At 36.5% G+C, this 24,983-nt stretch overlaps 1 pseudogene; it reads right to left on the bottom strand.

The window, feature by feature from the left end:
- Positions 1–8,056, bottom strand: part of LOC102389967 — a 28,644-nt pseudogene extending 20,588 nt beyond the window's left edge.
- Between the last annotated feature and the right edge of the window lie 16,927 nt (positions 8,057–24,983).

The raw sequence follows: 24,983 nt of genomic DNA, 5'->3' as shown, positions 1-24,983 counted from the left end.
CTTTTCCAGTCCTGTGGCCACTGTTGAGTTTTCCAAATTTGCTGGCATATTGAGTGCAGCACTTTCACAGCATCATCTTTCAGGATTTGAAATAGCTCAACTGGAATTCCATCACCTCCACTAGCTTTGTTCATAGTGATGCTTTCTAAAGCCCATTTGATTTCACATTCCAAAATGTCTGGCTCTAGGTGAGTGATCACACCATCGTGATTATCTGGGTCATGAAGATCTTTTTATTATAGGACTTCTGTGTAGTCTTGCCACCTCTTCTTAATATCTTTTGCTTATGTTAAGTCCATACCATTTCTGTCTTTCATTGAGCCCATCTCTGTATGAAATGTTCCCTTGGTATCTCTAATTTTCTTGAAAAGATCTCTAGTCTTTCCCATTCTATCATTTTCCTCTGTTTCTTTGCACTGATCACTGAGGAAGGGTTTCTTATTGCTTCTTGCTATTCTTTGGAAAAGCATTCAAATAGGAATATGTTTCCTTTTCTCCTTTGCTTTTCACTTCTCTTCTTTTCACAGCCATTTGTAAGGCCTCCTCAGACAGCCATTTTGCTTTTTTGCATTTCTTTTTCTTGGGGATGTTCTTGGTCCCTGTCTCCTGTACAATGTCATGAACTTCTGTCCATATTTCATCAGGCACTCTGTCTATTAGATCTAGCCCCTTAAATCTATTTTTCACTTCCACTGTATAATTGTAAAGTTTTTTATTTTGGTCATACCTGAATGGTTTAGTGGTTTTCCTACTTTCTTCAATTTAAGTCTGAATTTGGCAATAAGGAGTTCATGATCTGAGCCACAGTCAGCTCCCTGTCTTGTTTTTGGTGACTGTATAGAGCGTCTCCATTTTTGGCTGCAAAGAATATAATCAATCTGATTTTGGTGTTGACCATCTGGTCATGTCCATGTCTAGAGTCTTCTCTTGTGCTGTTGGAAGATGGTGTTTGCTATGATCAGTGCATTCTCTTGGCAAAACCTTATTAGCCTTTTCTCTACTTCATTCTGTACTCCAAAGCCAAATCTGTCTGTTACTCCAGGTGTTTCTTGACTTCCTTCTTTTGCATTCCAGTCCCCTCTACTGAAAAGGACATCTTTTTGGGTGTTAGTTCCAAAAGGTGTTGTTGGTCTTCATAGAACCATTCAACTTCAGCTTCTTCAGCATTACTGGTCAGAGCATAGACTTGGATTACTGTAATATTGATTGGTTTGCCTTGGAAACGAACAGAGATCATTTTGTCATTTTTGTGATTGCATCCAAGTACTGCATTTCAGACTCTTTTGTTGATTATGAGAGCTGCTCCATTTCTTCTAAGGGATTCTTGGCCACAGTAGTAGATATAATGGTCATCTGATTTAAATTTACCCATTTCAGTCCATTTTAAGTCACTGATTCTTAAAATGTTGATGTTCACTTTTGCCATCTCCTGTTTGACCACTTCCAATTTGCCTTAATTCATGGACCTAATATTCCACGTTCCTATGTGATATCTCTCTTTACAACATCGCACCTTGCTTCTATCACCAAGCACATCCACTACTGGGTGTTGTTTTTGCTTTGGCTTTGTCTCTTCATTCTTTCTTGAGTTATTTGATATATAAAATATATAACAACAATATAAATCCACCAGTTTTTTCCTCCTAGTTTCAAGATTATATTATTTAAATTTTTAAATCCATTTATGTATTAAATAAAATTTGAAATAAATTATGAGATTGGCTTCAATATTTCTTTTTAAATTTCTTCTTCAGTTGTCCTAAACCGTTTAATTGCTGTTCTGTTTAAATACCACTGTAGCCATTTCTGAATTTTCCTATGTACTTTCCTATGTACTCCTATGAATTTTCCTATGTACTCTGTGTTTCTTGTTTTATATTAATTTCATTTAATCATTCATTGTGTAACTTATCCAACAAATACTTACTAGATAATACTATGTACCAGGCATTGCACATGTTGAATGGTATTGGGACCATGAATTCCATCCCTGATTAACTCAGAGTTCTTTTTAAAGCTCTACATAGTTCTGTTTAGCTTAGTCTAGTGACTAGTACTCTTGCCTGGAAAATCCCATGGATGGAGGAGCCTGGTAGGCTGCAGTCCATGGGATCATTAAGAGTCGGATACCACTGAGCGACTTCACTTTCACTTTTCACTTCCATGCATTGGAGAAGGAAATGGCAACCCACTCCATTGTTCTTGCCTGGAGAATCCCAGGGACGGGGAAGTCTGGTGGGCTGTTGTCTATGGGATCACACAGAGTCGGGCACGACTGAAGTGACTTAGCAGCAGCAGCAGCAGTGACTAGTGAATTGGTTTCTTTTTAAGTTCTTGCCTGTGATTTGAAGATTTAAGTAGTGAAGTAATGGACGTGAGTGCTATAATGAAAACCAAGGGGAAAGAGCAAGGGGATCATGGAGGAAAAGAATCTATATTTAAACTCTGAGTTAGAGATAGAATTCTCCTAAATAAAATATTTTAAAGAAATTATCTTTCAAAATTCACATTTCTTCACTTATTTGTGGGAAAAAAATGGGGGCACATATAGAACAAATTTTAGTGCAATAAATTTAAGAAATTAATAAGACAAATTCCTGTATTTATGGAGCTTACAAATTTTTCAGCTAAGAAGTCAGAAAAAACAGATATAGCCCTGGGGATACAGTAACAAAAACATGCCTAAGGCAATTTCATCAAAGCCCCAGAGGGTATGGATTGGCTTTCCAGAAGAAGACAAGTGAACTTGAGCTGGATCTTCAGATTTGATTATGAGTACTTCAGAAACAGAAGTGCAGAATGTCATGCAAGTTCATAGATTTCTCTAAATTAGAGATAATGTGAATTTTACAGAAGAAAACTTTAGCAATAGTTCAGAAAAAAAAATTTTTTCTTGTGCTTAAAGAAGGGCTAGTTGCCTGATGCCTCTAAATAGTCCTGTTGTGTAAGTTGAGGAAGAGGATGCTAAAGAATATTAGCTTGAGCCATTTCTTAGAAGACTTTGTGTTAAAGACTGTTGGCTACATACACATACACTGTTTTCCTTACAAATGACACCCTAAGTTTTTTGCAGAAATGATGTGCCCAAGAAAATGTACATTCCTAAGGCTTCTGGGAATGACCAGATTACACAATTTCTTATGTATTTAACTTATTTTAACAGTTATTTATTGTTATCTGCTCTAAGCCAGACACTCTTTTAGGCACTGGAAATACAGTAATTAAAACACACATACACACACACACACAAATGAAACAGACAGTCTCTAATCTGGATGAGCTTAATTCTAGTAGCGGAAAGGGAGGCCATTCAACACAAGTGGCTTCAAAAAGTAAATATATAGTAAGCTGCAGAAATACCATGGGAAAAAAACAGGCAAGAAAATGGTTTTCTTTTTAAATAGGATGGTCATAGAGAGCTCTGTTGTTGGAACAAAAATTTAGAGGTAAGGAAGAATTCCTCATTGATTTCTAGGAAGAGAGATTTCAAGGTAGGAGGAACAGAAAGTACTGATACCCCAAATCAACGATGTGCCTAGTGTGTTCAAGGAAAATCAATAATAGGAAAGATAGTCAGAGAGGAACTCAGAGGGTAGATGCTCAAGAATTCTGTGGGCATTTTACTCAGTGTGAGATTGGAAGCCATTGAAAATTTTGAGCAGAGAAATGGCAAACTCTGATTTGACTTTTAATAGAATCTCTCTGGCTCCTGTGCTGATGGTAGATTTTAAGAGATCAAGGTTAATGGAAGAGAGGGACATTATGAAGTTTTTAGAGTCATCAATGAGACATGCTAGTGGCTCAGACCAGGATGGAAGTAGGGAAGATGAAAGGAAGTGGTCAGAGTCTGTGTACATTGTATTTTGAAGATAGGTAGTTTGCTGAGAGCATGTGGGTGTGAAAATAACATAGGAGTTGGAGAAAATTATGAGTGTCTATCCTAAACTAATGGTAGATTGTTATGATTGTTAATTGAGAAACCCAGATGGGAAAGATTTGGGGGAAAAAGAGTTCTGTGGTTACTGTTCTGCTTTGGTTATTTATTTTTTTAAGGTGTAGACATCAAGGATTCAGTTGGGACCTGTAAAATTGAGAGGTCTATTAACACTTTTATAGAACTGTCATGGATTTAGGTAGGGGAGAATTCTTTAAGGGAAATATTTATTTGGATCCCTTTAGCATAAGGCAGTGTTAAAGTATTGATACTATGAAAGGTTGTCAAAGGACTGAATGTACATAGAGAGGCAAAGGGAAGAGCTGAGTCATGGGGCTTTCCCTGGTGAAGAATTTGAGTTGGGAGGGGCACTAGCAAAGGAGATTTAAAAGCAACCTGACAGGTAGGAAGTAAACCAAGAGAGTAGGGCGTTCTGTATGTCAAGGAAGTTTCAGAGAGGATAGAGAGATTAACTATTCCAAATGCATGCTGTAGTACAAGCTAGGAGAGAACAGAAAATGCCCATTGAATTTAGCAATGTGGAGTTCATCAGAGAGCTTGGCGAGACAACTGAGTGGAGTGGTGAAGTTAAGATCTGGCTTAATTGAGGCCAAGAGAAAGTGGGAAGAGAAGTGTTGGAAAGAATTGTGATACACAAGTCATTTCTTCAAGGAACTGTGCTATTAAAATAAAGGTCAAAGGAGCAGTTCTAAAAGTATGATACAAATGAACTTGTGTACAAAGCAGAAACAGACTCACAGACTTAGAGAATTAATTTATTATTACCATGGGAGAAAGGTGGGAGGGAGGGATAGGTAGGGAGTCTGAGATTGACATGTACACACTTCTGTGTTTAACCAACAAGGACCCACTGTATAACACAGGGAATTCTGCTCACTATTCTGTAACAGCATAATTGGGAAAAGGATTTGAGAGAATAGATACACACATATGTATAATTGAATCACTTTGTTGCACACCTGAAACTAGCACAACACTGTAAATCAGCTGTACTCCCAACATAAAATAAGTTAACAACAACAAAAAGTTAAGGGGACTGCAAACTTGAGATTTTTCTTAAAACTAAGGTTTAGAAATGACAACATGTCTATTTGCTGATGAGAAATAATAAGAGACATAGAACAGTATTCTCTGGTGGATGAAATAGACAAATATTATGCACAAGAGGAAGTTTTAGAAAAATATTCAGTCAAAGCTGGCAGGTGAGAAGATGTGGAGATGGAAGTTTATGGAAAATTTCTGTTACTTGTTTCAGGTTTTGTAGGCAAATATACAGCAAGCTCATAAGCTGAATGTGAAGATGTCCTATGGAGATATGGAGGCTTAAGTAGAGCAAAATGTGTGAACTAGGCCTTGTTGGACAGTGGTGAAATGAATGAACTAGGGAGGCTGCTGCGTACCAGGAAGCCCCCTTTCCACTCTTGCCTGCATGGATTAAGGATGCAGTGATGAAAGCACAGTAGCTATCTTGCAATTATGGCATAAGAATTGTGTGGCCAGCATTTCACATGAGTAAATGGAAAGAACCTTTCATTTGTTTGTAATTTTGGAGACATTCTACCTTTCCTTCACTTACATCTAGACTTCCCAGTGTATGAGAAAAATAAAATGTCTGGGTAATCTTTGATAGTTCTTTGATCTCCTGAACTCTATTCTAAAATATACTATAAGCTTGGCCTTATTTATTAGTTGAAGGAATTCACCAAAGTTTTTGAAAAAGAATATGACATGACATGCAAAATGCTGGGCTGGATGAATCACAAATTGGGATCAAGATTGCTGGGAGAAATACCAACTACATCAGATATGAAGAAGATACCACTCTAATGGCAGAAAGTGAAGAGGAAGTAAAGAGCCTCTGGATGATGGTGAAAGAGGAGAGTGAATAAACTGGCTTAAAACTCAACATTCAAAAAACAAATATCATGGCATATATTTTTATAACTCCACGGCAAATAGGTGGAGGAAAAATGGAAACAGTGACAGACTTTATTTTCTTGGGCTCCAAAATCATTGTGGATGGTGACTGCAGCCATGAAATTAAAAGACACTTGCTCCTTGGAAGAAAAGCTGTGACAAACCTAATGTGCGTCAGTCACTCAGTCATGTCTGACTCTCTGCAACCCCATGGACTGCAGCCTGCCAGTCTCCTCTGTCCATGGAATTCTCCAGGCAAGAATACTGGAAGGGGTAACCATTATCTTCTCCAGGGGATCTTCTTGACCCAGGGATCGAACCCAGGTCTCCTGCATTGCAGGCAGATTCTTTGCTGTCTGAGCCACTAGGGAGGCCCCTAAGTGTGAAAGTGTTAGTTACTCAGTCATGTCCAGCTGTTTGTGACCCCATGGACTGTAGCCTGCCTGGCTTCTCCGTCCATGGAATTCTCCAGCCAAGAATATTGGAGTAAGAAGCCATTCACTTCTCCAGAGAATCTTCCCAACCCAAGGATTTCTTGCACTGTAGGCAGATTCTTTACTGTTTAAGCCACCGGGGAAGCCCCAAAAACCTAGACAACATATTAAAATACACAGATATCACTTAGCTGACAAAGGTTTCTATAGTCCAAACTATGGTTTTTCCAGTAGTCAGGTATGCATGTGAGAGTTGGCTGATGCTTTCAAATTGTGGTACTGGAGAAGACTCAAGAGTTTCTTGGACTGTATGGAGATCAAACCAGTCAATCCTAAAGGAAATCATCCCTGAATATTCATTGGAAGAACTGATGCTGATGCTCCAATACTTTGGCCACCTGGGGTGAAGAATCAAGTCCTTGGAAAAGACCCTGATGCGGGAAATATTGAAGAGAAAGGACGAGTGGTGGCAGAGCATGAGATGTTTGGATGGCATCATTGACTCAATGGACATGAATCAGAGCAAACTACAGGAGATAATGAAGGACCGGAGAACCTGGTGTGCTGCAGTCTATGGGTTCACAAAGAGTAAGATGCAACTTGTTAACTGAAAAACAACACATGACATGACTGCTACTGAGGTTTAGAAGATCACTCTGATATGACAGTTGGATTTTCCCAAAGTATGCATAACCTCCATTTCTTGATGACACTGGTTTGGCTTAGAGTCAAAAGCATTGCATAGAATTTACTGATGCTTGTGCCTGGAAGGAGCATTTTTCAGTCAAAACTCATTGAAATATGGTACTAACAGGTTGTTTTTGTTGTTGCTGTAGTTAATTATTAGGTGAATGCAATGGTGTTAAAGATGCCTGAGAATAAATTGCTGTAGGCCTTCAAATTCATAGCAGTAGACTTTAGGTTCCCATAACAGGTTTTGGAGATACCCTGCCAGTGTTCCCCTGTAAACAGTCAGAGTGAATTGTGGCCTTCAAAATATCATAAAGGTTCTATTTCGTCATTGAAGGTCCTGTATTCATTTTAGGTTGCTCAATACATAAGTCCTTAAATAATCATTTCTTATGAAATAACAGAGAGATAGATTTTAAAAACTGAGCTCATTTTGGCATCCTGTAAAGTTTAGCAAGTAATAAGCTTTCATTAACTCTGTTAAAATTCTGTCTGATATTCTCCAACTCACCTGAACTGCCTCTTGAGAAATCTATATGCCGGTCAGGAAGCAAGAGTTAGAATTGGACATGGAACTGGTTCCAAATTGGGACAGGAGTACATCAGGGCTGTATATTGTCACCCTGTTTATTTAACTTATATGCAGAGTGCGTCATAAGAAATGTTGGGCTGGGTGAAACACAAGCTGGAATCAAGATTGCCGGGAGAAATATCAATAACTTCAGATATGCAGATGACACCACCCTTATGGCAGAAAGTGAAGGAGAACTAAAGAGCCTCTTGATGAAACTGAAAGAGGAGAGTGAAAAAGTTGTCTTAAAACTCAACATTCAGAAAACGAAGATCATGGCATCTGGTCCCATCACTTCATGGCAAATAGAAGGGGAAACAGTGGAAACAGTGGCTGACTTTATTTTTTGGGGCTCCAAAATCACTGCAGATGGTGACTGCAGCCATGAAATTAAGAGACACTTGCTCCTTGGAAGTAAAGTTATGACCAACCTAGACAGCATATTAAAAAGAAGAGACGTTACTTTGTCAACAAAGGTCGTCTCGTCATGGCTATAGTTTTTCCAGTAGTCATGTATGGATGTGAGAGTTGGACTGTGAAGAAAGCTGTGTGCCAAAGAATTGATGCTTTTGAACTGTGGTGTTGGAGAAGACTCTTGAGAGACTTTTGGACTGCAAGGAAATTCAATCAGTCCATCCTAAAGGAAATCAGTCCTGAGTATTCATTGGAAGGACTGATGTTGAAGCTGAAACTCCAATACTTTGGCCACCTGATTCAGATAACTGACTCATTTGAAAAGACCCTGATTCTGGGAAAGATTGAAGGAGGGAGGAGAAGGGGACGACAGAGGATGAGATAGTTCGATGGCAACACCGACTCAATGGACATGAGTTTGGGTAAATTCTGGGAACTGGTGATAGACAGGGAGGCCTGGAAGTATTGCAGTCCATGGGGGTCTCAAAGAGTCAGACACAACTGAGCAACTGAACTGATACTGATTCTCCAACTCACGGTAACATCTGCACAGATATATGTGATGGTATTCTGGACTCATTGGAAAAGACCTTGATGCTTGGAAAGATTGAGGGCAGGAGGAGAAGGGGACGACAGAGGGTAAGATGGTTGGATGGCATCACTGACTTGAAGGACATGAGCTTGAGCAAGCTCCAGGAGTTGGTGGACAGGGAAGCCTGGTGTGCTGTAGTCCATGGAGTTGCAAAGAGTCGGACACAACTGAGCAACTGAACTGAACTGATTTTGGGAATACTGAGATAGTCGACTTATTTTGTGGCAACAATTTAAAAATACTTTTCTGCTCAAACTACCAATTTATTGTGACAAAATGCTAATTCTCATGATTTTGAAGTTCCATGTAAATGACTACCTGATGGAACTTTCTAAAGCTAAATCCAAATGACTGTCTTATTTCGTTGAATTTTTTACCTATACATTTCTTGTTTTGTGCCAAGCATCGGGCTAGGTGAAGAGATAAAGCAGTGGACAAGAAAGACAGGCCTAGTCAACAAAGGGCAAATCTATTTTATGAAAGAAAGAGAACTAAATTTACTGACCACATATTAAGTGACAGTTAAATATACATCAAACCCTTGACATATATTTTACATACTCACTACTCTGCCATCCCATCGCTTAGTTCAGGTTCATACAACTGTAATGCCACCACAATTGAATGTCTTTCTAGTTAAAAGTAATTAAGGGGATTTAGAAATGAACATAAGGTGGGAGCCTCTTGTTGAAAAGTCAACAATATTTGAAATATATTCATGTAACCTGAATAATATAGCACCTAGAAGTTTTGATATAATGAAACTTTATTCTAGATTTTAATTAGCTACTGTGCAATGAACATTTTAGAAATTATTACCACTAAGATAGCACTGGATGTAAGATTTAAATGTCAAGGATTCTTTAAACTGAAAAAAGTCATAGTAATTACTAGAGGATAAATAGTGCCTCTTTTTAAAAATATAGAGTTTGATTACTTGGTTTGTGGACTATTCTGGCTTCATCATTGTCATTTTCTTGAACTTTCCTTAGCTCAATTTAGAAAGTTTTCTCTCTTTCTTATGGCTTTTTCTTCAGAAGGTTCTTCAAAAGAAGAAGGCAGTTGAAATTCATGATTAAATGAGGTATTTTTATATGGAAACTTGCTATAGTTGCATAGATTGTTGTTTTTCTGGTCTTTTACTTAATCTCCTAGCTTTCTCATTGTTTTTTCTGCTTTAGAAGGTGTAATAAGTTATGTTCATATTACAAAGAAAATCTACTAACAGGGTGGTACAAACCTTCTCAGTATGGGAAGATGGATGGTTTTATTCTATTACCTTTCCTTTACAGCAATTTCAACTTTTTAACCAATTAAAATAATAGCAATTTGATTAACACAAATTTTATGTTTAAATTTTTTAAATAAGTGTGGAAAGAATTAATGTATACCTCTTAATCCTCTGATAAACCCATCTGGGCAATAAGCATAAATTTTAGGCAATATTTTACATTTGAAAAACAGTATCAAAATACTGGTTTAGTTATCATATCACTGAATTACCTACTGTTTTGATGCTCAGTAGCATTAACATTTATGGACTCACTAAAGGGACCTGAGAGTAATTTTTCCTTCATGAAAGTTCAAGACCTCAACTACAGAGGAAATGACACTTCCTAAATTAGACATATGCTTGCGAAGAAAATATTTCCTAACCAGTTATCAGGTACAGTGACTTGGGGGAAAACACCCAAAACACCAACAAAGAATAGGTGGTAGAGAATATCATTTGCACATGAAAAAATCAGAATTTCCATCAAGCTTAGTAACCTGAATGTTTTCCATGACACAAGAAGATCCTAAACAAGATCTTTATTTTCATTAAACAATCCATAGCTGACAATTTTACATGAAAGACAGTTTGCTAAAGAAGTAAATGTTTATGAAGATTTTTTAATTTCTTGTTTCTCTTTACTTTTTTGCAAAACAATTTGAAAAATACATTAAACCTAGAGTTTTGTGCATTTATTGTTTAAAAGAAAATATCAGTAAATGCAGCAGTTAAAATTGTAGTGTGTCCTTGGTAAGGTGCATATATGGTTGGTAAATTAATGTCATGAATTAGTAATTTAAATTAAACTTTGTATTGAGGTCATTGCTAATGTTGCTATAAATATATGGGCTTCTCTATAGATTTTGTAGTTTGAATATAATATTGATTATCTAGATAACTAGATGCATACATGTATGTATGTATTTTTTGTAATAGGTATATAAAGACCCTTTTCTGAGAAAAGAAGTCTTGAGAATTATTTTAGGGCAAAATTTCCCTTGTAAGAAACATAAAAAAAATTTACTCTATAATGCCACCGACATTTGGGAAAGATGGGCTATTTTTTTAAGTGAATAAGTGGTATACAATGTTCTGAACATTGATTTCTTGGTCTATAAAATGGGGCTTGAAAAGGAGGAGGTCTGGAGAGGGAACTGAATAATACTGCTTGAGCTTATTGTCTATTTTTGCAGGATTATAAATTTCTAAGGGATAGTGTAAACTGAGCATGAATTTATCTTTTTTTCATAGTTCTCTAGGTTTACAAATTGGTTATCTGACAGCTTCTTGCTCTTGTGAAATACACATTTTCCTTCCCAAATGGAAAGGCAGAGAGCTTTTTTTATTGATATAATTAAGAGTGTTACTGCTGGAAAACAAATTTTAAAGCATTGCCTATGTAGTGTTCCAATAATTGATAAATTTATAAATAAATGAAATTTAGACAAGGAAGTTAATTGATAAACAATCTTTTTAACAGCCATTTTTACAGTACTGTTAAATAGGTAAAATGCTATAAAAATGTTTTGTATTTTCTTTTTGTTAAATGACTTGATAAAATGTATTATATTCCTGGATTTGGTGGGGGGTATATTTATTGTTCAAAAGAAAACCTGTGTCAATAGATGAAGCACTTAAAAATCTTTAGATGTTGTAAAAAAATTTTAAAAAGCCAAAGTTACTGGATCTACTTAGTAAATTACAACTTTAGTGTAATAAATGGATCATATATTCCAATGACTGCTTTGGTTGGTTTCTCTAATAGTGCTTTTCTAATACTGTTCAGACAGAGTGCAAAGATTCAGGGTGAACATGACCCTGGTGAGATAATGCTATGTGCTTCTTGTGTGTCTGTGCTAGAATAAAAGTAATGGGAAAGACTGTAGAAAAGAGAGAACCAAAAAATGGGGGAGAATACTATGCACGAATAAAAAAAGTGAAGTTGGAATATTATGGAAGAAGCAATACATAGGTACACAGATATCATTAAATATTTCAAATTTAGTAAAATATTATTTTGAAAATATTTACCATTCAGGCCTTTTCTGGTGGCTCAACAGTAAAGAATCTGCCTGCAAGTGCAGGAAATGCACGCAAGAGACACACATTCCATTACTGGGTGGGGAGGATCCTCTGGAGTAGAAAATGGCAACCCACTCCAGTATTCTTGCCTGGAAAATTCCATGGACAGGGGAGCCTGGAGGGTTACAGTCCATGGGGTCACAAAGAGTTGGACACAACTGAGCAACTGAACACAAACACACATTTAACATTCAGAGAGGATGATTCACTTACCTAAATTTATAATAATGGTTAAAATATATTTTATTACATATTTACTAACGTGTTTTATAAAAGAAATTATATAAAAACTGATACACTTTTTTAATCTGAGAGCTCATGATTTGGGACTAACAATATGGCTGGGAAATGAATAATTATAGAATAAACAGAGTATTGACAGGGAAATCAGTTATTAGAATTAAAAACTGCAGGTGTTTTGTTGGTAAAAAATCAAATAGAATTTTGATTAAGAATGTGAACTCTGAGTCAGATTGCTTACATTTCAAATACAGGCCTTACTTACAAGCTGTGCGATATTGTACAGCACTCTATATCTCACTTCATCATCTGAAAAGGGAAGATGATGATGTGCTGTGCTGTGCTTTGTCTCTCAGTCATGTTTGACTCTTTGCAACACCATGAACTGTAGCCTATTGGGCTCCTCTGTCCATGGGGATTCTCCAGGCAAGAATACTAGAGTGGGTTGCCATGCCCTCCTCCAAGGGATCTTCCCAACCCAGGAATCAAACCTGGGTCTCCTGCATTGCAGGCAGATTTTTTACCAGCTGAGCTACCAGGGAAGCCCCGAAGATGATAATAATAGAACCCCAATTCATAGTATTTTTAAGAGGATTAAATTGTATACATATATGAATATGTTATTATATGATTGTGTAATTGTGATGTGTGTAATTATGAATGTGTTTATGTATAAGTACTTGTATATGTATATGTGATTGTGGACTGTATGGAATTGTGTTTGTGAAGGTGTGCGTATGGCTATGTGTACGTGTATGTGTATATATGCATATGTGATTTGAGTATGTGAGTATGTGCAAAGTTCTTTGAGTCCTTTACACATAATTGGTCTTCCATTGGCATGCATTATAGCTATAAATGATACTTGCATTGAAAGAGGGGAAGAAAAGGAGGAAGAACAGGGGACAGACAGATTGAAAATATTTCAACTATGGACATTTCGAATGAAATTAGCATCCTTTTGTTTGTGCGCAGAAGGATGAAGACTAGTTAGGAAGATTAATGCTGAAGGATTAACATAGTAGCTACTGAAAAGAAGACAAAGGGGCAGAAGGTAACACCTCAGAGGAGAGTGAATGGTAGTCTCTTAAATGTAAGCAGTTCATAAATTAGTGAGTGAGAAAATTATCTCTCTCCATGATTTGATTCTTGGTTCTCTACTCTGACTTCTCTAAAGTAGAGAAGTAAAGGGTAGAATTTTTCTCCATTCAGCTAATATGTTTCTGTGGGTACATATGCTCATGTCCCCCAAACAGTTAGGTTATATATGCCTTTGAAATTTTTAAACAGTGCTTCAGAGGGTTGTTGCTGTTGTTATTGTTTCTTTTTGATATTACATTAAAATTTAGCTTATTTTAGGATTAAGATACTGTGATTTTATTCTGCTGGCTTGTGAGCTTTAGTGTTAACCTTGGGAAGTATTTACTGAATGTTTGCACGAGAAGAATTTATGTCGCTAGGAGGATGGTAAATATACATGTTAAATATACCAAGGGTGACACATGGTGGACAACTATCTTTACTATGTTTATTGCTAACTTTGCATATTAAATATTACCTAGATTTTAGATGCAGAAGCATATTCTGTCAACATGTAAAAATGTACTCCATTTTGCTTTTATTACATAAATTTCTCTCATCCTGTTCTAATGTGAACTACAGAACAATACCTTCCACAGAAAGTTATGAAAGGGTACAGATGAATTCAGTAGGTCTGTTTACAAAGACAACCACTGAGGAAGAAGTTATAACAATGATAAACTTAAATTTACTAATTTTAAAATTTCTGAAATATGTTGAATCCATTGATCAATTAGCTCACATGTTAGTATCTCATTGATAGGTAGTAGTATTCTCTAAATCTTAATTGAAAGCAAAGGTTTGTGATTATTTAAACATCTTTCTTTCGAAGAGCACCAAGTATTTCTGAAAGTTATCTGAGCTCCATATCATTTTTCATGAAAGCCAACAAATGGGAAGCATGAATATTTTCATATTAAAGCTAGAGAGCAGGAATTAACTTGAGGTAGAGTGACTTGCTCAAGATTATACATGAAATGAATTGATGGGAGAATTGATGACTTGGGTTGGCAAGTTCAATGACCATCTGAGTTGAAAAGATGTTTTACTTGAGAAGGTCATTGAGAGAAAAGGGTTCATTCAGATGTACTTAATGGAGCTTATACCAAATTTTACTTTATATTCCTTCATAATATCCCCAAATATGGAAAAAAATTGGCTAGAGATTTCAAAACTACATAACTATGCTTAACAGTATTTTCTCTGTATTAATCTCCATACAGCCAGGGAAATATATTCCTTAGCATTTTCCTGAGATACCAGAATAAGTCAAATTATAATTCATTAATTTCAAAGGAACCAACATGTGGCCTCTGAATATTTAAAGAAGATATCTTTGCCTCTTGTATTTTAGACAGAGTCAGCTTCTAACCATCCTTACAATGGGGATTTCTCTGAAAAAGTGTTCCTTATGTTGCTTTACTTAATCTGTCCAGAAGGTTGAAAGTTCAGGCTGATGTACATGAATCAAGGGTAATTTAATATACAAATCATTTATTACCATTGTCTGTCATGGTAATTTCCTTAGAATCTCATCATTAATGTCAGGGAGTATTAATTGAACACTCAATTTAGACTCCAGAGGTGTCTAAAGAGCATAAGAGGCAGGGCTTCCCCTGAGTGGGCTTATGATTCATTTAAAGAATAAGATATATTTGAATATATAGCTCACATAATGAGGTAGGATATGCTAAATACTAGATCAGTGGTAAAGCCAGTGAAGGACACTGGAATTTAGTAGTGACAGATTAAAATAAATTAGAGCAATCAGAAGAGGGGGAGGTTCATTTTAAAAAATATATAAAAAATAAGCTAGTCTTCAAAGGAAAATTATGACCCAGAGCAAAATTGACAAATAGATTTCAATTTGAGTGAGAATTCCAATTAATAGGTAATGGCTTCCCAGATCAATGTTAAAGATTAGGTGACCAATCAATGTATCAAAATATTACCTTTATTGATCAGAAATTCAGTTTGCAGAGTATATCTCTTATTTGAGACCAAAATATAACTTCCTATGACTTTAAAAAATTAAGCCTTGAGATTTGGCTGAGGAAGATTGTGAGTGGACAGAACAGATCTTTTGCTAACCAGTTGCTTGGAAAACCTCAGGATACTTCACAACCAGTTGAGGTAGGATAAAGAAATAATATATACACACTTCAGTACTCTTGCCTGGCAAATCCCATGGATGGAGGAGCCTGGTAGGCTGCAGTCCACGGGGTCGCTAGGAGTTGGACACGACTGAGCAACTTCACTTTCACTTTTCACTTTCCTGCATTGGAGAAGGAAATGGCAGCCCACTCCAGTGTTCTTGCCTGGAGAATCCCAGGGATGGGGGACTCTGGTGGGCTGCCGTCTATGGGGTCGCACAGAGTCGGACACAACTGAAGTGACTTAGCATAGCATAGCATACACACTATTATATATAAAATAGATAACCAACAATTACCTACTGTATAGCACAGGGAAATATATTCAGTATTTTGTAATAACCTATAAGTAAAAGGAATCTAAAAAGATATATGTATATCTATATCTTTATTTATGTATAACTGAATCTCTGTGCTGTGCGTCTGAAACTAACCTGACATTGTAAATCGGCTATACTTCAATTAAAAAATTAATTAATTAAAGAAGAAAATAGAATGAGCGGGCAAAGAATGTGTTCAACTTTCAACTGGGCAGAGGAGAAGAATAGGAAAGGAGTATACTCTCTTTATAGACAGATGAATTCTGGAGGTAGAGCAAGAGTCAATATGCTTGCCCATACATGAGCAGTGCCCTTTACCTCAGTCTCACTAAGTTATTCCTCCATTATGGGAAGGAGTAAACAAAAGAGTTGGAAAATATGACCACACTTTTCCTATTAAAACTTCCAGCATTCTAATGCTATTTTATCAGCTCAGGTAAGAATGCAGAAAGAGGACTAAGTTCCATTGTATTTGCCATGGGTGTGGGGTGATGGATTGGTGGTATGTCTGATGCACATTTTCCATTCCTAAAGTTGACCATGAAGACATAGTAATCAATGATAATGTTGAGAGAGCAAGGCATGGAGGCAGAGATAGGTGATCTGATCCAGGTAAAATGATAACTATCTTGCCTTGATTATGAGGCCAGTGTTGGAGAATGTTGGGGGATACTTGCTGCTGCTGCTAAGTCGCTTCAGTAGTGTCCAACTCTGTGTGACCCCATAGATGGCAGTCCACCAGGCTCCCCCGTCCCTGGGATTCTCCAGGCAAGAACACTGGACTGGGTTGCCATTTCCTTCTCCAATGCATGAAAGTGAAAAGTGGAAGTGAAGTTGCTCAGTCGTGTCCGACTCTTAGCGACCCCATGGACTGCAGCCCACCAGGCTCCTCTATCCATGGGGTTTTCCAGGCAAGAGTACTGGAGTGGGGTGCCATTGCCTTCTCTGGGGGATACTTAGCTATCACCTAAAAATTTTTTTTTTCTCCCTCACAAAGGACTCACAGCCATATTCTTTGTTCTCATCTCTTCCTTTTGTGGCTTTCCTGGTGGCTCAAATGGTAAAGAATCAGCCTTCAGTGTGGAAGATCCAGGTTTGATCCCTGGGTTGGGATGATCCCCTGGAGAAGGGAATGGCAACCCACTCCAGTATTCTTGCCTGGAGAATCCCATGCACAGAGGAGCCTGGCGGGCTGCAGTCCATAGGGCCACAAAGAGTCGGACACAACTGAGCAAATAACACTTTCACTTCTTCCTTTATATCTTGGAGAACACTGCCAATGGGTCACTTCTAGTCTTGCCAGGAGGAAGACACTGTTTCCCCCAACCTCTTTCCTTTGGCTGAAGATGCTTGAATGTTCCAGACAATTTTTTCTGAATAGCAGTTTCTGTTTGTGAGCTGTTCAGTGTCCAATGGGCTTTTGAATGTAGAAATATAAGTTTGAGAAGAGGGGTGAATAAGTCATGAAAGCTCATAGCAAAATTACTTTAATAATTCTTGTCTTTTTGTTTCCTGTGTACTCTTTTCTATTATAATTGTTTATTAAGCCATTAGTGTTTTGGGAGCATTTGATAAAATTTCTGACTCAGATTCTTATTTATATATTTAGATATTCTCTTGAGGCAGGAAATCTGAGTCTGTTTATCCATGATTGTAAATCATGTAAATCTGGGTCAGTTTACCCCTAATAGAATGTATATTTGCAATCCCAGACAGTTGTGGGATGATGGGCAGGCGGAGATAATAACTGCTATCCTGTTATGCTTTTACAAGTTGATGCTGATGCATTATTATGACCTAGATTCACATTCTGACTACAACACTGAAGAATCTGGAGACCTGAAGCAAATCATCTGATCTCTCTAAGCCTCGGTCTTCACAGCTGTGCATTAGCGATAACACTTGCTGCCTTGCCTACCTCACAAAACTTTATGAGGACAAAATATAACAACAGAAAGTTAGAAAGTTTTACAGACATACATAACTTTTTATAACATCACTGAGATAATTAAAGTGGGCTGTAGGACCATACATTACCTATCCTTAACTTAAGCTGTTTCTTGTAGGAAATTTATTAAACTCCATTCTGTATTTACTTCACCATCAAAACACACAGCCAGTGGGCCCTCTAGCAGCACTGGCTGATGATAATTTGGATACACCATTGTCTTTCATCATGGCAAAAATAGACTAGTAAAGAAATATCTAAGCTTATTGAGTGTGCACTGTCCTTAACTGACTATTAATATATACAGGAGTGTTACAAAATTGGAATTTGCTTTTAGTAGCTTACATTTTCTTTTTTGAATATAGAAAAAATGCTTTGAGTTTTATGAGCATTAATCTTAGTATGAATTGTTTACTGGTTGTTTATTATTATCTGGTAACTTAGAGGATAGAATTTTATATAAGAAGTTTGATGATAGAGTAGAAATGGAAAATGTAGCTCATTTGTTTATTTCATAGGATGCCTGTCATTATCTGTATTGGTGACATTAAGTGTCAGTGTATCAATTCCAGGCTGCTTTCAACATGAGCTGTGTATTCTTTTAATGGCTAGCTTTATTCACACCTCTATTTTTAGTAGATATCATTTAATCTTGAAGTGTAAAAAACCATAACACAGTCATCATTCTTAAGTACATCTTGAAAACACATTCTTCTGAAAATACTCACTTTCCACTAGAGTATATTTTGGACACTGAAACGTTGACTTGGGAACAGATTGATAATTGGCATTGTTTTGCCCTTACAAATGATTATTTTGAAACTAAATAAAAAATAATGTTGATTGTGTTGTATAAACCCAGCAGGTTCCTAAAGTTTCAGTTTTATTTTGTATCAAAATATTTGTCAGTAACTTGACTAATAAATATTTTTAAGTGGTATAATAGTCGATCAGTATAATAATCTGTCAAGCATATCTATTTTAGATACACACAAGCATACACATATGCACGTGCATATATGCTGGACACATCATAAAATGCTATGATATAAAAGTTAAAAAAAAGAAAACTATAAAGACTCAAATACTCTGTCCTTTGTGTCATTAAAGATTATGTTTTTGGAACTTGGGAAATGGACCGGTTCTTAGAGCACCTTCTTTATCTTTATCAGAAAATATAAAAAACATAGGTCTATTTTAAACTCTGTTTCCTGTTAATTCTAACTCCTTGCTTTCCAGATCCCTTTGGGACCCAGTCAGTATTGTAAATAGTGGTGGCCAATCCTTGATTTTCCTTACTCCCTGAAGACCAGTGCATAGATGACTTTGACACTTTTCTTTGCTTGGTAGAGATTAGAGGAGCAAATGTACCACACCAATGAATAAGCGACAGGGGACTCTATTTAGTATATAGCCCAGTTGTTTTGCAGAAGCTGTACCACTGGTAAGAGCTGCTGGGGTCACCACTACAGAGAACTCTTTGCTATATACTGAAGGCAAAATCTTCAGACTAAAATGATGCAGCAATGGCAAAAATAGTGAGATGCTGAGTAAAATCTTTGCATTCTTCAGGGGTCATAACAGCAAGCCATGGATCCAATGCTGCCTTACATATTAGCAGCAGAGGATGAGATGATTAGATAGCATTACTGACTCAGTGAACATGAATTTGAGCAAACTCAGGTTGATAGTGGACAGGGAGCCTGCTGTGCTACAGTCCATGGGGTCACAGAGAGTCGGACACGACTTAGCGACTGAACAATAACAAGCATTCTTAAAGGGAATAAGTGTCCTCAAGTTGAAGCAGTTGGTAGGGTTTTACTATTATTCTGAACAAACTTATAAAGAACAAAAGTGAACCCATATTTTTTGATGAGAAAGAAACTAGTCAAAAATAAAGACCTAAATTTTTAGTTGGATAGCAGATAGAATTTATCTGAAATATACATGAAACATATATTAAAACTATAAAAAATTGATTATTTAACATTTTGTATTAATTCACTTAATAAATAAATTTCAGAGATAGATGGATTACATTTTAATTCTGGGTGACACATTTCTAAGACTGCTTAGTCCAGATTTTATTTCAAATGCTATATAATTAAGTGGATCATCCACATAGATCCACATGAATCCACAGTTTACTCAAAGGTCACTGGACTCTTAAGAATACAAAATAAGATACAACATCACCAGCACAGGAATATCTGAGCCTTGGTAAGCCTCAGAAAAATTGAGAATGTTATTCACTCACTGTGATGTTAAAAGACTATGATCTCATTTTAGGACTATGTAGATAGTGGCCAGACAAAGAAAGGAAAAAAAAAAAAAAAAGAGCTGATTCATGCTGAAGAAAGAAAATCCTAAATAATAAGGCAATGGCTCCAAAGCAGTGACCAGGAAATTACTTTCTGAGTAAGATGCTCCAGGGCAAAAGTCTTTCTTTAACAAATATTGTTTAAGGCAGTGAAATCTGTTTGCCATCACTTTTTCTTCTCCTAGGTGATTAAATGCAGAAGAAAAACAGTCATTTGATAGCCACAGAAGCTATTTACTGAAAGTATATTCAATCACCATAAACATTATTTTTACAGCAAGACTAGTGAAAGATACTATGGGGGATCCCATAAAACATTTTTTAAAAGAAAAAAATGATAGTACCATATATTTTTATGAGAGTTTCAGAGTGATCTGTATGCAGCTGTTTCCTCCAAGTACTGCCTGACATTGCAAGCTCTGCTTTTGGAGCCAGATGGCATAAAATTCAGTTCCCAAATGCGAGAGATTTCAGAGGCTAAAGAATAGGTTCAGGGCTTGTTTTATTTTGTGACTAAGGATGATTCCTAATTATCTTCTGTATATTTCTCATCTATAAAATGAGATAACCTATTGTAATACAGGGGATCTTCATTCAGGGCCTGTTTTATTTTGTGACTAAGGATGATTCGTGATTATTTTCTGTATATTTCTCATTTATAAAATAAGATAACCTATTGTAATACAGGGGATCTTCCCAACCCAGGCATCTAACCCAGGTCTCCAGCATTGTAAGTGGATTCTTTACCAGCTGAGCCACAAGGGAAGCCCATTGTAATATAAGCACTAGATAATTATAAAGCATTTCATTGCCATATATTTTAAAGACAGAAAGAAACAGAAAAGCCTGATATGTCTTCAAATTGAAATTTTCCTTTTTTTTTTTTTTTTTCACCCCTGTCTCCTTTCGAAAACGTGACATAAGTCATTCTGTAGGAAAAGACTATCACATTTATTCTCTTGGATTTCCAAGTAGAAGCTGCAGGTTTAGTTTGAAAGAGAAAGGACAGACTCAAACTCTCAAGGTGTAGAAAGGCTTTTTCTAGGGAAAGTGTGGGGTGTTACAAAAGGGAAGTTGCCAATGGATGTGAATGGGACAAAACAGCTACTATAAGCTCTGGTTTGAGTATGGGGCTCACTTATGTGGAGCTGGGACCTTTTATCTAGGCTGACTTAAGTGACTACACAGTCCTCTGATGCTGGGACCATACTCCTTATGTTGCCCTTTGACTGTGGGCATAGCTGTCTTGTCCTCTTTTGTCTTAACCCTTTCTTCCTGGAACCTTTTCATTTTTCTCATCCTTTCCTGGTCCAAAGGCAGGAGTTGCCTCTCTAAACCCTCAGACTTTTCCTTAAGGATGTAGACTACTGAAGCACAAAGATAGAAAGAGACTCAACATTTTTTTTTAATTTTTTTCCAGTTCTGCCCTATCACCTTCTTGAGACAATAATTATATGTGCATGCTTAGTTGTTCAGTCGTGTCTGATTCTTTGCCACTCCATAGACTGTAGCCCACCAGGCTCCTCTGTCTGTATGATTCTCCAGGCAGGAATACTGGAGTGGGTTGCCATTTCCTTCTCCAGGGAATCTTCCTAACCCAAGGATCAAACCCAGGTCTCCGGCACTGCAGGTGGTTTCTTTACCTTCTGAGCCACCAGGGAAGCCTGATAATAAGTATAAAATTACCCAAATTAGTTTTTCTCAACATTGGTTGCACAAAAGAATCATCTCTGGGAACTTTTGAGAAATACCAGTGCGTGAGCCCACCTCCAGAGATGTATTGCAGGCAAAAATATTTTTTAAAAGCATGCTAGTGGGTCTGAGAACATCTGGTTAGGTATTTGAATAGGAAAAGACAAAGATGAGAAAGGAAATGAAGAAGCAATGATGAGGAGCTATTAATTAACAATTTAAAAATTATTTTGCATATAGTAGTTTAAACTACAAACTGTGTTTAGAGTTGTCTCAAAATCAAGTATACCTTCATATGGAAGGCTTCACTATTCAAAGTATTCAGAATGATATATTACAGGCTTGGGAGATATTTTCAGAGTATTTTGACTCATAGCAGTGTGACTGGAATGTATGTGATATCTATGAACATAATTATATTGAAGGGGAACTGTAGAGCTGGAATCCACATTTCTGACATACTAGAATAGCAATATTATAATCTTAGTAATTTTAGTTCTTATATTGTTACTAGGCATTGTCCAAAAAACTCAAACTAGCATTGATATATAAAAATCTAAAATAGAATCAATGATAAATCTGTACTTTTTTAAAAATGGAAAAGTGACAATGTTGCTTAATTTTTCTCTTGGAGCCATTATACTGTGACTTCTTGTGGAAGTCTGGACCCTGAAAATTTATCTGAAATGCTCCAATTGCATACATATTTTGACATATGCCTGACTCAGGTGACGTTTCCCTAGGCTTATGCATTGACCCAGTGTTTTTCTTCTATATATGTCCTCCTCAGAGTTTTTCTTCCTTTTCCATAGTTTCAATTCCCCTGTTACTTGGATGATATTCAACTCTGTCACAGTTCCTTTATCTTCTTAAATTGTTTTACATTTTCAACTAATTGTTGAATCATTCCAAAGGAAATGTTTTCATGATGCCCTATGGTGGCAGTTATCTCTGATCCCTTTTCATATGGGAAGCTTAAGAAAGTATATACTGGATTTTAATGGCTCCCTTCCTTGTTTTCAATCCATTTGTGCATAAGAACGATGTGAGAGTACAATGTAGAAAAAAAATAATAAACAGGATGATATGTTATTCATAATTATATTAAAGAAGCCCTGGGATATTCCTCAGTTATATTTCAAAATATTTATGACAGAACTATATTATATTCTTTCAATATACTTAAAACTGTATATTCAAGTAGAAAAACTACAATTAAATAATAAAATCCGTGCATTTAAAAATAAGTAACTATTTCTTTTAATAAATGTAACAAACATCCTATATAATTTTAATAGTATGTTTTTCTCTTGAGAATGTGCTGAACTACTGGAAAATGATAATGGACGTAGTACTCTATTATGTGAATTTACTAAACAGAGACTTAAATTTAAGAAAAAAACAGTGAATGTGAGCTCTAGGATACAGAATTGTGAGTTTATCCAAAAATATTTAAATTATTTTTACATAGTATGTCACTCCCTTCTCTCTCTGTCCCCAATGCCTAGCTACTGCTATATGGAGAAAAATACTTAGGTTAGTTTCTAGGATTTTAGTTATACCCAAATGCATGTAATTAAAAGAATTTAATATGGACTTTAAAATTATACTGAAGTGTGTGTATGTGTGCAATTACATGCCTAGTGGCTAATAAACCAAACAACTTTTAAGTAATAAAAACATACTAATGATAGTAATTATAAAGATAAAACTAACTCTCAGGAATTTTAGAACTTGATATTGCAGAGTTCTGAAATGTAGGCTATATTTTTTGAAGAGTAAGCCATTGCACAAAAGCATACTTGTATAAATGAAAAGTTAAGATGAGTTTATTTTTATAAATAAATGGATTTTTCATGTTTTATTTGTCTTGAAACCACCACAACATATTTGCAGCACTATTATAACCAGAGGCTGTTTTGAAGTTATGCTGTGAACGTTAGCCAGTGTGTCAAGGCTAGGCTGGTATGCCTGCTATTTACTTTTTGTATGAAGATTTTTTTTTTTTCAGATGATTGAACCATTTTTGATTTGATAAGCACTGACCTGCACAATGAGGGTGTAGTTTTCCCTGCCCACCCTGGATTTTTTTTTTTTTTTAAATAAGTAGGGAAACAAGTAGCTAATTATAAAATTTCCAATGAGTGTTTGATTTTGTTTTCATCACAGAAGTGTACATTCTGAGGAGCTGGCAATAATCTGAAATGACTTCAACAACTTGAACCAGTTTTTCTTCTCTGTTTGCCCAGATGGATATGTGCTCCTCTGGGTTGTCCATGAACATTCTCTTTACCTTTGATTTTGCTGGAGTATTTCTCTGATCATGTGGTCAATCATTGACTTATATTTCAGTTCTGCTGCAAGGAGAAATTTGTCTGATATTTGGAGGCATGTGGAGAGCTAAATGGGAATGTCCCAAAGATAGCCAGACAAAGTATGAGATATTTTCCCTTTTTCAAATAAATAATAATTATAAAATAGGAAAATAAAACTTTTTAGAGCTTGGGACTATAGAAATTCATCTGTGTTAAACCTGTGGAAGATTAACCATAGCTAGCCTGCTAGAGCAGAGAAGGCAATGGCACACCACTCCAGTACTTTTGCCTGGAAAATCCCACAGATAGAGGAGCCTGGTAGCCTGTAGTCCATGGGGTCGCGAAGAGTCAGACACGACTGAGCGACTTCACTTTCACTTTTCACTTTCATACATTGGAGAAGGAAATGGCAACCCACTCCAGTGTTCTTGCCTGGAGAATCCCATGACGGGGGAGCTTAGTGGGCTGCCGTCTATGGGGTCGCACAGAGTCGGACACGACTGAAGCGACTTGGCAGCAGCAGCAGCAGCAGCCGCCTGCTAGAGAGCCCTTGTCCAGCTGTAGGTGCAGATGTGTGCTTCCTTTAACCAGCTGTAGCTGGAACCATGTGAGTGGATGAACATTCTATCTAAAAGAATTAAAGAAAGCCCCAGATGGAGTCCAGAGCAAACCCCAGAAAGGCATCCTAAGGAAAACTAAATGAGAAAAACCATAAAGATTAAGTTTGCCATTTGTGTCAAAACAAATGAATTGTGTATAGGAGCCAAAGGTTACTAGGTAATCAGAAGTGGTTTCAGCTTCAGTTATGTGTTTAATTCATACAGGATAAAGCACTTATACTAAAAACATATGTTTTTGAAATAATTCCCATAATCATTCTGGGGGATGATATAATACAATTTTTAATGTACATATGAGGAAACATAAAACCATAGTGCGCAGTTAAATTATTTATTTATTTATTTATTTTTAACTAGAGATGTCATT

The sequence above is a fragment of the Bubalus bubalis genome, chromosome 1, assembly GCF_019923935.1.
Source record: "Bubalus bubalis isolate 160015118507 breed Murrah chromosome 1, NDDB_SH_1, whole genome shotgun sequence".
In the NCBI taxonomy this organism is placed as follows: domain Eukaryota; kingdom Metazoa; phylum Chordata; class Mammalia; order Artiodactyla; family Bovidae; genus Bubalus; species Bubalus bubalis.
Note: the sequence above shows the minus strand (reverse complement) of the source record. Positions and strands in the feature narration are given on the sequence as shown.